Below are 13,882 nucleotides of genomic sequence, written 5' to 3' on the forward strand. Positions count from 1 at the left end.
GTGGTTTTCGGGGACGATTGGGGACTTACGGTGTGCCCAACATTCCGTCGTGTGGGACTGGTGAATTTGGTGGGCCTGGCTGACTGGGAAGTCGCCGTTCCGGGCTGTTGTACATTGAAGAGTATTAGAGCCCGGAACGGGTAGCGGGATGTGGTTTTCGGGGACGATTGGGGTCTTACTGCGTGCCCCGCTTTCAGTCGTGTGGGTCTGGTGAATTTGGTGGGCCTGACTCAACGGGAAGTTGCCGTTTCGGGCTGTTTTATGTTGAAGAGTATTAGAACCTGGAACAGTTAGCAGGATGTGGTTTTCGGGGGCGATTGGGGCCTTACGGCATGCCCCGCAATCCGTCGTGTGGGACTGGTGAATTTGGTGGGCCTGACTCACCGGGAAGTCACCGTTCCGGGCTGTTTTACGTTGAAGAGTATTAGAGCCCGGAACGGGTAGCGGTACGTGGTTTTCGGGGATGATTGGGGCCTTATGGCGTGTCCCGCGATCCTTCGTGTGGGACTGGTGAATTTGGTGGGCCTGACTCAATGGAAAGTCGCCGTTGTGGGCTGTTTTACATTGAAGAGTATTAGAACCCGGAACGGGTAGCAGGACGTGGTTTTCGGGGGCAATTGGGGGCTTACGGCGTGCCCCGTGTTCCGTCGTGTGGGACTGGTGAATTTGGTGGGCCTATCTGGCCGGGAATTCGCCGTTCTGGGCTGTTTTACGTTGAAGAGTACTAGAGCCCGGAACGGGTAGCGGGACGTGGTTTTCGGGGGCGATTGGGGCCTTATGGTGTGCCCCGCGATCCGTCGTGTGGGACTGGTGAATTTGGTGGGCCTGACTCAATGGGAAGTCGCCGTTCCGGGCTGTTTTAGGTTGAAGAATATTAGAGCCCGGAACGGGTAGTGTGACATGGTTTTCGGGGGCGATTGGGGCCTTACGGCGTGCCCCGCGTTCCGTTGTGTTGGACTGGTGAATTTGGTGGGCCTAGCTCGCCGGGAAGTCGCCGTTCCAGGCTCTTTTACGTTGAGGAGTATTTGAGCCCGGAACGGGTAGCGGTACATGGTTTTCGGGGACGATTGGGGCCTTACGGCGTGCCCCGCGATCCGTCGTGTGGGACTGGTGCATTTGGTGGGCCTGGCTGGCCGGCAAGTCGCCGTTCCGGGCTGTTTTACGTTGAAGAGTATTAGATCCCGGAACGGGTAGCAGGACGTGGTTTTCGGGGGCGATTCGGGCCTTACGTCGTGCCCAACGTTCCGTCGTGTGGGACTGGTGAATTTGGTGGGCCTGGCTGGACGGGAAGTCACCGTTCCGGGCTGTTTTACGTTGAAGAGTATTAGAGACTGGAACGGGTAGCGGTACGTGGTTTTCGGGGACGATTGGGGTCTTATGGCGTGTCCCGCGATCCGTCGTGTGGGACTGGTGAACTTGGTGGGCGTGGCTGGCTGGGAAGTCGCTGTTCCGGGCTGTTTTACGTTGAGGAGTATTAGAGCCCGGAACGGGTAGCGGGATGTGGTTTTCGGGGACGATTGGGGTCATATGGCATGCCCTGCGATCCGTCGTGTGGGACTGGTGCATTTGGTGGGTCTGGCTGGCCGGGAAGTTGCCGTTCCGGGCTGTTTTACCTTGAAGAGTATTAGAGCCCGGAACGGGTAGCGTGACATGGTTTTCGGGGGCGATTGGGGCCTTACGGCGTGCCCCGCGTTCCGTTGTGTGGGACTGGTGAATTTGGTGGGCCTGGCTCGCCGGGAAGTCGCCGTTCCAGGCTGTTTTACATTGAGGAGTATTAGAGCCCGGAACGGGTAGTGGGATGTGGTTTTTGGGGACGATTGGGGCCTGACGGTGTGCCCCGCGATCTGTAGTGTGGGACTGGTGAATTTGGTGGGCCTGACTCACCGGGAAGTCGCCGTTCCGGGCTGTTTTACATTGAAGAGTATTTGAGCCCGGAACGGGTAGCGGGACGTGGTTTTCGGGGACGATTGGGGCCTTACGGTGTGCCCCGCGTTCTGTCGTGTGGGACTGGTGAATTTGGTGGGCCTGGCCGGCCGGGAAGTCGCCGTTCCGGGCTGTTTTACGTTGAAGAGTATTAGAGCCAGGAACAGGTAGCGGGACGTGGTTTTCGGGGACGATTGGGGACTTACGGTGTGCCCAACATTCCGTCGTGTGGGACTGGTGAATTTGGTGGGCCTGGCTGGCTGGGAAGTCGCCGTTCCGGGCTGTTGTACATTGAAGAGTATTAGAGCCCGGAACGGGTAGCGGGATGTGGTTTTCGGGGACAATTGGGGTCTTACGGTGTGCCCCGCTTTCCGTTGTGTTGGACTGGCGAATTTGGTGGGCCTGACTCACCGGGAAGTCGCCATTCCGGGATGTTTTACGTTGAAGAGTATTAGAGCCCGGAACGGGTAGCGGGACGTGGTTTGCGGGGACGATTGGGGCCTTACGGCGTGTCCCGCGATCCGTCATGTGGGAATGGTGAACTTGGTTGGCCTGACTCACCGAGAAGTCGCCGTTCCGGGGTGTTTCATGTTGAAGAGTGTTAGAGCCTGGAACGGGTAGCAGGACGTGGTTTTCGGGGACGATTGGGGCCTTACGGCATGCCCCGCGTTCCATCGTCTGGGTCTGGTGAATTTGGTGGGCCTGGCTGGCCAGGAAGTCACCGTTCCGGGCTGTTTTACGTTGAAGAGTATTAGAGCCCGGAACGGGTAGCGGGACATGGTTTTCGGGAACGATTGGGGCCTTACGGCGTGCCCAACATTCCGTCGTGTGGGACTGGTGAATTTGGTGGGCCTGACTCACTGGGAAGTCACCGTTCCGGGCTGTTTTACGTTGAAGAGTATTAGAGCCTGGAACAGGTAGCTGGACGTGGTTTTCGGGGACGATTGGGGCCTTACAGCATGCCCCGCGATCCGTCGTGTGGGACTGGTGAATTTGGTGGGCCTGACTCAACGGGAAGTCGCCGTTCCGGGATGTTTTACGTTGAAGAGTATTAGAGCCCGGAACGGGTAGAGGGATGTGGTTTTCGGGGACAATTGGGGACTTACGGTGTGCCCAACATTCCGTCGTGTGGGACTGGTGAATTTGGTGGGCCTGGCCGGCTGGGAAGTCGCCGTTCCGGGCTGTTGTACGTTGAAGAGTATTAGAGCCCGGAACGGGTAGAGGGATGTGGTTTTCGGGGACAATTGGGGTCTTACGGCGTGCCCCGCTTTCCGTTGTGTTGGACTGGCGAATTTGGTGGGCCTGACTCACCGGGAAGTCGCCGTTCCGGGATGTTTTACGTTGAAGAGTATTAGAGCCCGGAACGGGTAGCGGGACGTGGTTTTCGGGGGCGATTGGGGCCATACGGCGTGCCCCGTGTTCCGTCGTGTGGGACTGGTGAATTTGGTGGGCCTGACTCAACGGGAAGTTGCCGTTCCGGGCAGTTTTACATTGAAGAGTATTAGAACCCGGAACGGGTAGGAGGACGTGGTTTTCGGGGACGATTGGGGCCTTATGGCGTGTCCCGCGATCCGTCGTGTGGGACTGGCGAATTTGGTGGGCCTGACTCACCGGGAAGTCGCCATTCCGGGATGTTTTACGTTGAAGAGTATTAGAGCCCGGAACGGGTAGCGGGACGTGGTTTGCGGGGACGATTGGGGCCTTACGGCGTGTCCCGCGATCCGTCATGTGGGAATGGTGAACTTGGTTGGCCTGACTCACCGAGAAGTCGCCGTTCCGGGGTGTTTCATGTTGAAGAGTGTTAGAGCCTGGAACGGGTAGCAGGACGTGGTTTTCGGGGACGATTGGGGCCTTACGGCATGCCCCGCGTTCCGTCGTCTGGGTCTGGTGAATTTGGTGGGCCTGGCTGGCCAGGAAGTCACCGTTCCGGGCTGTTTTACGTTGAAGAGTATTAGAGCCCGGAACGGGTAGCGGGACATGGTTTTCGGGAACGATTGGGGCCTTACGGCGTGCCCAACATTCCGTCGTGTGGGACTGGTGAATTTGGTGGGCCTGACTCACTGGGAAGTCACCGTTCCGGGCTGTTTTACGTTGAAGAGTATTAGAGCCTGGAACAGGTAGCTGGACGTGGTTTTCGGGGACGATTGGGGCCTTACAGCATGCCCCGCGATCCGTCGTGTGGGACTGGTGAATTTGGTGGGCCTGACTCAACGGGAAGTCGCCGTTCCGGGATGTTTTACGTTGAAGAGTATTAGAGCCCGGAACGGGTAGAGGGATGTGGTTTTCGGGGACAATTGGGGACTTACGGTGTGCCCAACATTCCGTCGTGTGGGACTGGTGAATTTGGTGGGCCTGGCCGGCTGGGAAGTCGCCGTTCCGGGCTGTTGTACGTTGAAGAGTATTAGAGCCCGGAACGGGTAGAGGGATGTGGTTTTCGGGGACAATTGGGGTCTTACGGCGTGCCCCGCTTTCCGTTGTGTTGGACTGGCGAATTTGGTGGGCCTGACTCACCGGGAAGTCGCCGTTCCGGGATGTTTTACGTTGAAGAGTATTAGAGCCCGGAACGGGTAGCGGGACGTGGTTTTCGGGGGCGATTGGGGCCTTACGGCGTGCCCCGTGTTCCGTCGTGTGGGACTGGTGAATTTGGTGGGCCTGACTCAACGGGAAGTTGCCGTTCCGGGCAGTTTTACATTGAAGAGTATTAGAACCCGGAACGGGTAGCAGGACGTGGTTTTCGGGGACGATTGGGGCCTTATGGCGTGTCCCGCGATCCGTCGTGTGGGACTGGTGAATTTGGTGGGCCTGGCTGGCCAGGAAGTCGCTGTTCCGGTCTGTTTTACCGTGAAGAGAATTAGAGCCTGGAACGGGTAGCGGGACGTGGTTTTCGGGGACGATTGGGGTCATACGGCGTGCCCCGCGATCTGTCGTGTGGGACTGGTGAATTTGGTTGGCCTGACTCACCGGGAAGTCGCCGTTCCGGGCTGTTTCACGTTGAAGAGTATTAGAGCCTGGAACAGGTAGCAGGACGTGGTTTTCGGGGACGATTGGGGCCTTACGGCATGCCCCGCGTTCCGTCGTGTGGGACTGGTGAATTTGGTGGGCCTGGCTGGCCAGGAAGTCACCGTTCCGGGCTGTTTTACGTTGAAGAGTATTAGAGCCCGGAACGGGTAGCTGGACATGGTTTTCGGGGACGATTGGGGTCTTACGGCGTGCCCAACATTCTGTCATGTGGGACTGGTGAATTTGGTGGGCCTGACTCACCGGGAAGTCACCGTTCCGGGCTGTTTTACGTTGAAGAGTATTAGAGCCCGGAACAGGTAGCTGGACGTGGTTTTCGGGGACGATTGGGGCCTTACAGCATGCCCCGCGATCCGTCGTGTGGGACTGGTGAATTTGGTGGGCCTGACTCAACGGGAAGTCGCCGTTCCGGGCTGTTTTAAGTTGAAGAGTATTAGAGCCCGGAACAGGTAGCGGGACGTTGTTTTCGGGGCCGATTGGGGACTTGCAGTGTGCCCAACATTCCGTCGTGTGGGACTGGTGAATTTGGTGGGCCTGACTCACCGGGAAGTCACCGTTCCGGGCTGTTTTAAGTTGAAGAGTATTAGAGCCCGGAACAGGTAGCGGGACGTTGTTTTCGGGGACGATTGGGGACTTACAGTGTGCCCAACATTCCGTCGTGTGGGACTGGTGAATTTGGTGGGCCTGGCTGGCTGGGAAGTCGCCGTTCCGGGCTGTTTTACATTGAAGAGTATTAGAGCCTGGAACGGGTAGCGGGACGTGGTTTTCTGGGGCGATTGGGGCCTTACAGTGTGCCCCGCGATCCGTCGTGTGGGACTGGTGAATTTGGTGGGACTGACTCACCGGGAAGTCGCCGTTCTGGGCTGTTTTACATTGAAGAGTATTCGAACCCGGAACGGGTAGCAGGACGTGGTTTTCGGGGCCGATTCGGGCCTTACGGCGTGCCCCGTTTTCTGTCGTGTGGGACTGGTGAATTTGGTGGACCTGACTCAACGGGAAGTCGCCGTTTCGGGCTGTTTTATGTTGAAGAGTATTAGAGCCCGGAACGGGTAGCGGGATGTGGTTTTCGGGGGCGATTTGGGCCTTACGGCGTGCCCCGCGATCCGTCGTGTGGGACTGGTGAATTTGGTGGGCCTGACTCACCGGGAAGTCACAGCTCCGGACTGTTTTACCTTGAAGAGTATTAGAACCCGGTACCGGTAGCGGGACGCAGTTTTCGGGGACGATTGGGGCCTTAGGGCGTGCCCCGCGTTCCGTCGTGTGGGACTGGTGAATTTGGTGGGCCTGGCTGGCCAGGAAGTCGCCGTTCCGGGCTGTTTTACGTTGAAGAATATTAGAGCCCGGAACGGGTAGCGGGATGTGGTTTTCGGGGACGATTGGGGTCTTACGGCGTGCCCCGCTTTCCGTCGTGTGGGACTGGTGAATTTGGTGGGCCTGACTCACCGGGAAGTCGCCGTTCCGGACTGTTATACGTTGAAGAGTATTAGAGCCTGGAACGGGTAGAGGGACGTGTTTTTCGGGGGCGATTGGGGCCTTACGGCATGCCCCGCGTTCCGTCGTGTGGGACTGGTGAATTTGGTGGGCCTGGCTGGCGAGGAAGTCGCCGTTCCGGGCTGTTTTACGTTGAAGAGTACTAGAGCCCAGAACGGGTAGCGGGACGTGGTTTTCGGGGACGATTGGGGCCTTACGGCGTGCCCCGTGTTCCGTCGTGTGGGACTGGTGAATTTGGTGGGCCTGACTCACCGGGAAGTCACCGCTCCGGGCTGTTTTACCTTGAAGAGTATTAGAACCCGGAACGGGGAGCTGGACGTGGTTTTCGGGGGTGATTGGGGCCTTACGGCATGCCCCGCGTTCCGTCGTGTGGGACTGGTGAATTTGGTGGGCCTGGCTGGCCAGGAAGTCGCCGTTCCGGGCTGTTTTACGTTGAAGAATATTAGAGCCCGGAACGGGTAGCGGGATGTGGTTTTCGGGGACGATTGGGGTCTTATGGTGTGCCCCGCTTTCCGTCGTGTGGGACTGGTGAATTTGGTGGGCCGGACTCACCGGGAAGTCGCCGTTCCGGACTGTTATACGTTGAAGAGTATTAGAGCCTGGAACGGGTAGCGGGACGTGGTTTTCGGGGGCGATTGGGGCCTTACGGCATGCCCCGCGTTCCGTCGTGTGGGACTGGTGAATTTGGTGGGCCTGGCTGGCCAGGAAGTCGCCGTTCCGGGCTGTTTTACGTTGAAGAATATTAGAGCCCGGAACGGGTAGCGGGATGTGGTTTTCGGGGACGATTGGGGTCTTACGGCGTGCCCCGCTTTCCGTCGTGTGGGACTGGTGAATTTGGTGAGCCTGACTCACCGGGAAGTCGACGTTCCGGACTGTTATACGTTGAAGAGTATTAGAGCCTGGAACGGGTAGCGGGACGTGGTTTTCTGGGGCGATTGGGGCCTTACAGTGTGCCCCGTGATCCGTCGTGTGGGACTGGTGAATTTGGTGGGCCTGACTCACCGGGAACTCACCGCTCTGGGCTGTTTTACCTTGAAGAGTATTAGAGCCCCGAACTGGTAGCGGGATTTGGTTTTCGGGCACGATTGGGGCCTTATGGCGTACCCCACGATCCGTCGTGTGGGACTGGTGAATTTGGTGGGCCTGGCTGGCCAGGAAGTCGCCGTTCCGGGCTGTCTTACCGTGAAGAGTATTAGAGCCTGGAACGGGTAGCGGGACGTGGTTTTCGGGGACGGTTGGGGCCTTACGGCGTGCCCCGCGATCCGTCGTGTGGGACTGGTGAATTTGGTGGGCCTGACTCACCGGGAAGTCGCCGTTCCGGGCTGTTTTATGTTGAAGAGTATTAGAGCCTGGAACGGGGAGCTGGACGTGGTTTTCGGGGGCGATTGGGGCCTTACGGCATGCCCCGCGTTCCGTCGTGTGGGACTGGTGAATTTGGTGGGCCTGGCTGGCCAGGAAGTCGCCGTTCCGGGCTGTTTTACGTTGAAGAATATAAGAGCCCAGAACGGGTAGCGGGATGTGGTTTTCGGGGACGATTGGGGTCTTACGGCGTGCCCCGCTTTCCGTCGTGTGGGACTGGTGAATTTGGTGGGCCTGACTCACCGGGAAGTCGCCATTCCGGGCTGTTTTATGTTGAAGAGTATTAGAGCCTGGAACGGGTAGCGGGACGTGGTTTTCTGGGGCGATTGGGACCTTACGGCGTGCCCCGCGATCCGTCGTGTGGGACTGGTGAATTTGGTGGGCCTGACTCAACGGGAAGTTACCGCTCCGGGCTGTTTTACGTTGAAGAATATTAGAGCCCAGAACGAGTTGCGGGATGTGGTTTTCGGGGACGATTGGGGTCTTACTGCGTGCCCCGCTTTCAGTCGTGTGGGTCTGGTGAATTTGGTGGGCCTGACTCAACGGGAAGTTGCCGTTTCGGGCTGTTTTATGTTGAAGAGTATTAGAACCCGGAACACTTAGCAGGATGTGGTTTTCGGGGGCGATTGCGGCCTTACGGCATGCCCCGCAATCCGTCGTGTGGGACTGGTGAATTTGGTGGGCCTGACTCACCGGGAAGTCACCGTTCCGGGCTGTTTTACGTTGAAGAGTATTAGAGCCCGGAACGGGTAGCGGTACGTGGTTTTCGGGGATGATTGGGGCCTTATGGCGTGTCCCGCGATCCTTCGTGTGGGACTGGTGAATTTGGTGGGCCTGACTCAATGGAAAGTCGCCGTTGTGGGCTGTTTTACATTGAAGAGTATTAGAACCCGGAACGGGTAGCAGGACGTGGTTTTCGGGGGCAATTGGGGGCTTACGGCGTGCCCCGTGTTCCGTCGTGTGGGACTGGTGAATTTGGTGGGCCTATCTGGCCGGGAAGTCGCCGTTCTGGGCTGTTTTACGTTGAAGAGTACTAGAGCCCGGAACGGGTAGCGGGACGTGGTTTTCGGGGGCGATTGGGGCCTTATGGTGTGCCCCGCGATCCGTCGTGTGGGACTGGTGAATTTGGTGGGCCTGACTCAATGGGAAGTCGCCGTTCCGGGCTGTTTTAGGTTGAAGAATATTAGAGCCCGGAACGGGTAGTGTGACATGGTTTTCGGGGGCGATTGGGGCCTTACGGCGTGCCCCGCGTTCCGTTGTGTTGGACTGGTGAATTTGGTGGGCCTAGCTCGCCGGGAAGTCGCCGTTCCAGGCTCTTTTACGTTGAGGAGTATTTGAGCCCGGAACGGGTAGCGGTACATGGTTTTCGGGGACGATTGGGGCCTTACGGCGTGCCCCGCGATCCGTCGTGTGGGACTGGTGCATTTGGTGGGCCTGGCTGGCCGGCAAGTCGCCGTTCCGGGCTGTTTTACGTTGAAGAGTATTAGATCCCGGAACGGGTAGCAGGACGTGGTTTTCGGGGGCGATTCGGGCCTTACGTCGTGCCCAACGTTCCGTCGTGTGGGACTGGTGAATTTGGTGGGCCTGGCTGGACGGGAAGTCACCGTTCCGGGCTGTTTTACGTTGAAGAGTATTAGAGACTGGAACGGGTAGCGGTACGTGGTTTTCGGGGACGATTGGGGTCTTATGGCGTGTCCCGCGATCCGTCGTGTGGGACTGGTGAACTTGGTGGGCGTGGCTGGCTGGGAAGTCGCTGTTCCGGGCTGTTTTACGTTGAGGAGTATTAGAGCCCGGAACGGGTAGCGGGATGTGGTTTTCGGGGACGATTGGGGTCATATGGCGTGCCCCGCGATCCGTCGTGTGGGACTGGTGCATTTGGTGGGTCTGGCTGGCCGGGAAGTTGCCGTTCCGGGCTGTTTTACCTTGAAGAGTATTAGAGCCCGGAACGGGTAGCGTGACATGGTTTTCGGGGGCGATTGGGGCCTTACGGCGTGCCCCGCGTTCCGTTGTGTGGGACTGGTGAATTTGGTGGGCCTGGCTCGCCGGGAAGTCGCCGTTCCAGGCTGTTTTACATTGAGGAGTATTAGAGCCCGGAACGGGTAGTGGGATGTGGTTTTTGGGGACGATTGGGGCCTGACGGTGTGCCCCGCGATCTGTAGTGTGGGACTGGTGAATTTGGTGGGCCTGACTCACCGGGAAGTCGCCGTTCCGGGCTGTTTTACATTTAAGAGTATTTGAGCCCGGAACGGGTAGCGGGACGTGGTTTTCGGGGACGATTGGGGCCTTACGGAGTGCCCCGCGATCCGTCGTGTGGGACTGGTTAATTTGGTGGGCCTGGCTCTCCGGGAAGTCGCCGTTCCTGGCTGTTTTACGTTGAGGAGTATTAGAGCCCGGAACGGGTAGTGGGATGTGGTTTTCAGGGACGATTGGGGCCTGACGGTGTGCCCCGCGATCCGTAGTGTGGGACTGGTGAATTTGGTGGGCCTGACTCACCGGGAAGTCGCCGTTCCGGGCTGTTTTACGTTGAAGAGTATTTGAGCCCGGAACGGGTAGCGGGACGTGGTTTTCGGGGACGATTGGGGCCTTACGGCGTGCCCCGCGATCCGTCGTGTGGGACTGGTGAATTTGGTGGGCCTGACTCACCGGGAAGTCGCCGTTCCGGGCTGTTTTATGTTGAAGAGTATTAGAGCCCGGAACGGGTAGCGGGATGTGATTTTCGGGGACGATTGGGGCCTCACGGCGTGCCCCGCGATCCGTCGTGTGGGACTGGTGAATTTGGTGCGCCTGACTCACCGGAAGTCACCGCTCTGGGCTGTTTTACGTGAAGAGTATTAGAGCCCGGAACGGGTAGCGGGATGTGGTTTTCTGGGATTATTGGGGCCTTATGTCGTGCCCCGCGATCCGTCGTGTGGGACTGGTGAATTTGGTGGGCCTGGCTGGCCAGGAAGTCGCCGTTCCGGGCTGTTTTACCGTGAAGAGTATTAGAGCCTGGAACGGGTAGCAGGACGTGGTTTTCAGGGACGATTGGGGCCTTACGGCATGCCCCGCGTTCCGTCATCTGTGTCTGGTGAATTTGGTGGGCCTGGCTGGCCGGGAAGTCGGCGTTCCGGGCTGTTTTACGTTGAAGAGTATTAGAGCCCGGAACGGGTAGCGGGACGTGGTTTTCGGGGACGATTGGGGGCTTACGGCGTGCCCCACGATCCGTCGTGTGGGAATGGTGAATTTGGTGGGCCTGACTCACCGGGAAGTCGCCGTTCCGGGCTGTTTTACGTTGAAGAGTGTTAGAGCCCGGAACGGGTAGCGGGACGTGGTTTTCGGGGACGATTGGGCCTGACAGCTTGCCCCACGATCCGTCGTGTGGGACTGGTGAATTTGGTGGGCCTTACTCATCGGGAAGTCACCGTTCCGGGATGTTTTACCTTGAAGAGTATTAGAACCAGGAACGGGTAGCAGGACATTGTTTTCGGGGGCGATTGGGCCCTTACAGCGTGCCCCGTGTTCCGTCGTGTGGGACTGGTGAATTTGGTGGGCCTGGCTGGCCAGCAAGTTGACGTTCCGGGCTGTTTTACGTTGAAGAGTATTAGAGCCCGGAACGGGTAGCAGGACATGGTTTTCGGGGACGATTGGGGCCTTACAGCATGCGCCGCGATCCGTCGTGTGGGACTGGTGAATTTGGTGGGCCTGACTCAACGGGAAGTCGCCGTTCCGGGTTGTTTTAAGTTGAAGAGTATTAGAGCGCGGAACAGGTAGCGGGACGTGGTTTTCGGGGACGATTGGGGCCTTACGGTGTGCCCCGCGTTCTGTCGTGTGGGACTGGTGAATTTGGTGGGCCTGGCCAGCCGGGAAGTCGCCGTTCCGGGCTGTTTTACGTTAAAGAGTATTAGAGCCAGGAACAGGTAGCGGGACGTGGTTTTCGGGGACGATTGGGGACTTACGGTGTGCCCAACATTCCGTCGTGTGGGACTGGTGAATTTGGTGGTCCTGGCTGGCTGGGAAGTCGCCGTTCCGGGCTGTTGTACATTGAAGAGTATTAGAGCCCGGAACGGGTAGCGGGATGTGGTTTTCGGGGACAATTGGGGTCTTACGGTGTGCCCCGCTTTCCGTTGTGTTGGACTGGCGAATTTGGTGGGCCTGACTCACCGGGAAGTCGCCATTCCGGGATGTTTTACGTTGAAGAGTATTAGAGCCCGGAACTGGTAGCAGGATGTGGTTTTCGTGGGCAATTGGGGGTTACGGCGTGCCCCGTGTTCCGTCGTGTGGGACTGGTGAATTTGGTGGTCCTGGGTGGCCAGGAAGTCGCCGTTCCGGGCTGTTTTACGTTGAAGAGTACTAGAGCCCGGAACGGGTAGCGGGACGTGGTTTGCGGGGACGATTGGGGCCTTACGGCGTGTCCCGCGATCCGTCATGTGGGAATGGTGAACTTGGTTGGCCTGACTCAACGGGAAGTCGCCGTTCCGGGGTGTTTCATGTTGAAGAGTGTTAGAGCCTGGAACGGGTAGCAGGACGTGGTTTTCGGGGACGATTGGGGCCTTACGGCATGCCCCGCGTTCCGTCGTCTGGGTCTGGTGAATTTGGTGGGCCTGGCTGGCCAGGAAGTCACCGTTCCGGGCTGTTTTACGTTGAAGAGTATTAGAGCCCGGAACGGGTAGCGGGACATGGTTTTCGGGAACGATTGGGGCCTTACGGCGTGCCCAACATTCCGTCGTGTGGGACTGGTGAATTTGGTGGGCCTGACTCACCGGGAAGTCACCGTTCCGGGCTGTTTTACGTTGAAGAGTATTAGAGCCTGGAACGGGTAGCAGGACGGGGTTTTTGGGGACGATTGGGGCCTTACGGCATGCCCCGCGTTCCGTCATCTGGGTCTGGTGAATTTGGTGGGCCTGGCTGGCCGGGAAGTCGGCGTTCCGGGATGTTTTACCTTGGAGTATTAGAACCAGGAACGGGTAGCAGGACATTGTTTTCGGGGGCGATTGGGGCCTTACAGCGTGCCCCGTGTTCCGTCGTGTGGGACTGGTGAATTTGGTGGCCCTGGCTGGCCAGCAAGTTGACGTTCCGGGCTGTTTTACGTTGAAGAGTATTAGACCCCGGAACGGGTAGCGGGACATGGTTTTCGGGAACGATTGGGGCCTTACGGCGTGCCCAACATTCCGTCGTGTGGGACTGGTGAATTTGGTGGGCCTGACTCACCGGGAAGTCACCGTTCCGGGCTGTTTTACGTTGAAGAGTATTAAAGCCTGGAACAGGTAGCTGGACGTGGTTTTCGGGGACGATTGGGGCCTTACAGCATGCCCCGCGATCCGTCGTGTGGGACTGGTGAATTTGGTGGGCCTGACTCAACGGGAAGTCGCCGTTCCGGGCTGTTTTAAGTTGAAGAGTATTAGAGCGCGGAACAGGTAGCGGGACGTGGTTTTCGGGGACGATTGGGGCCTTACGGCGTGCCCCGCGTTCTGTCGTGTGGGACTGGTGAATTTGGTGGGCCTGGCCGGCCGGGAAGTCGCCGTTCCGGGCTGTTTTACGTTGAAGAGTATTAGAGCCAGGAACAGGTAGCGGGACGTGGTTTTCGGGGACGATTGGGGACTTACGGTGTGCCCAACATTCCGTCGTGTGGGACTGGTGAATTTGGTGGGCCTGGCTGGCTGGGAAGTCGCCGTTCCGGGCTGTTGTACGTTGAAGAGTATTAGAGCCCGGAACGGGTAGAGGGATGTGGTTTTCGGGGACAATTGGGGTCTTACGGCGTGCCCCGCTTTCCGTTGTGTTGGACTGGCGAATTTGGTGGGCCTGACTCACCGGAAAGTCGCCGTTCCGGGATGTTTTACGTTGAAGAGTATTAGAGCCCGGAACGGGTAGCGGGACGTGGTTTTCGGGGACGATTGGGGCCTTACGGCGTGCCCCGTGTTCCGTCGTGTGGGACTGGTGAATTTGGTGGGCCTGACTCAACGGGAAGTCGCCGTTCCGGGCAGTTTTACATTGAAGAGTATTAGAACCCGGAACGGGTAGCAGGACGTGGTTTTCGGGGACGATTGGGGCCTTATGGTGTGTCCCGCGATCCGTCGTGTGGGACTGGTGAATTTGGTGGGCCTGGCTGGCCAGG

The sequence above is a fragment of the Rhineura floridana genome, chromosome 5 (assembly GCF_030035675.1).
Source record: "Rhineura floridana isolate rRhiFlo1 chromosome 5, rRhiFlo1.hap2, whole genome shotgun sequence".
In the NCBI taxonomy this organism is placed as follows: Eukaryota; Metazoa; Chordata; class Lepidosauria; order Squamata; family Rhineuridae; genus Rhineura; species Rhineura floridana.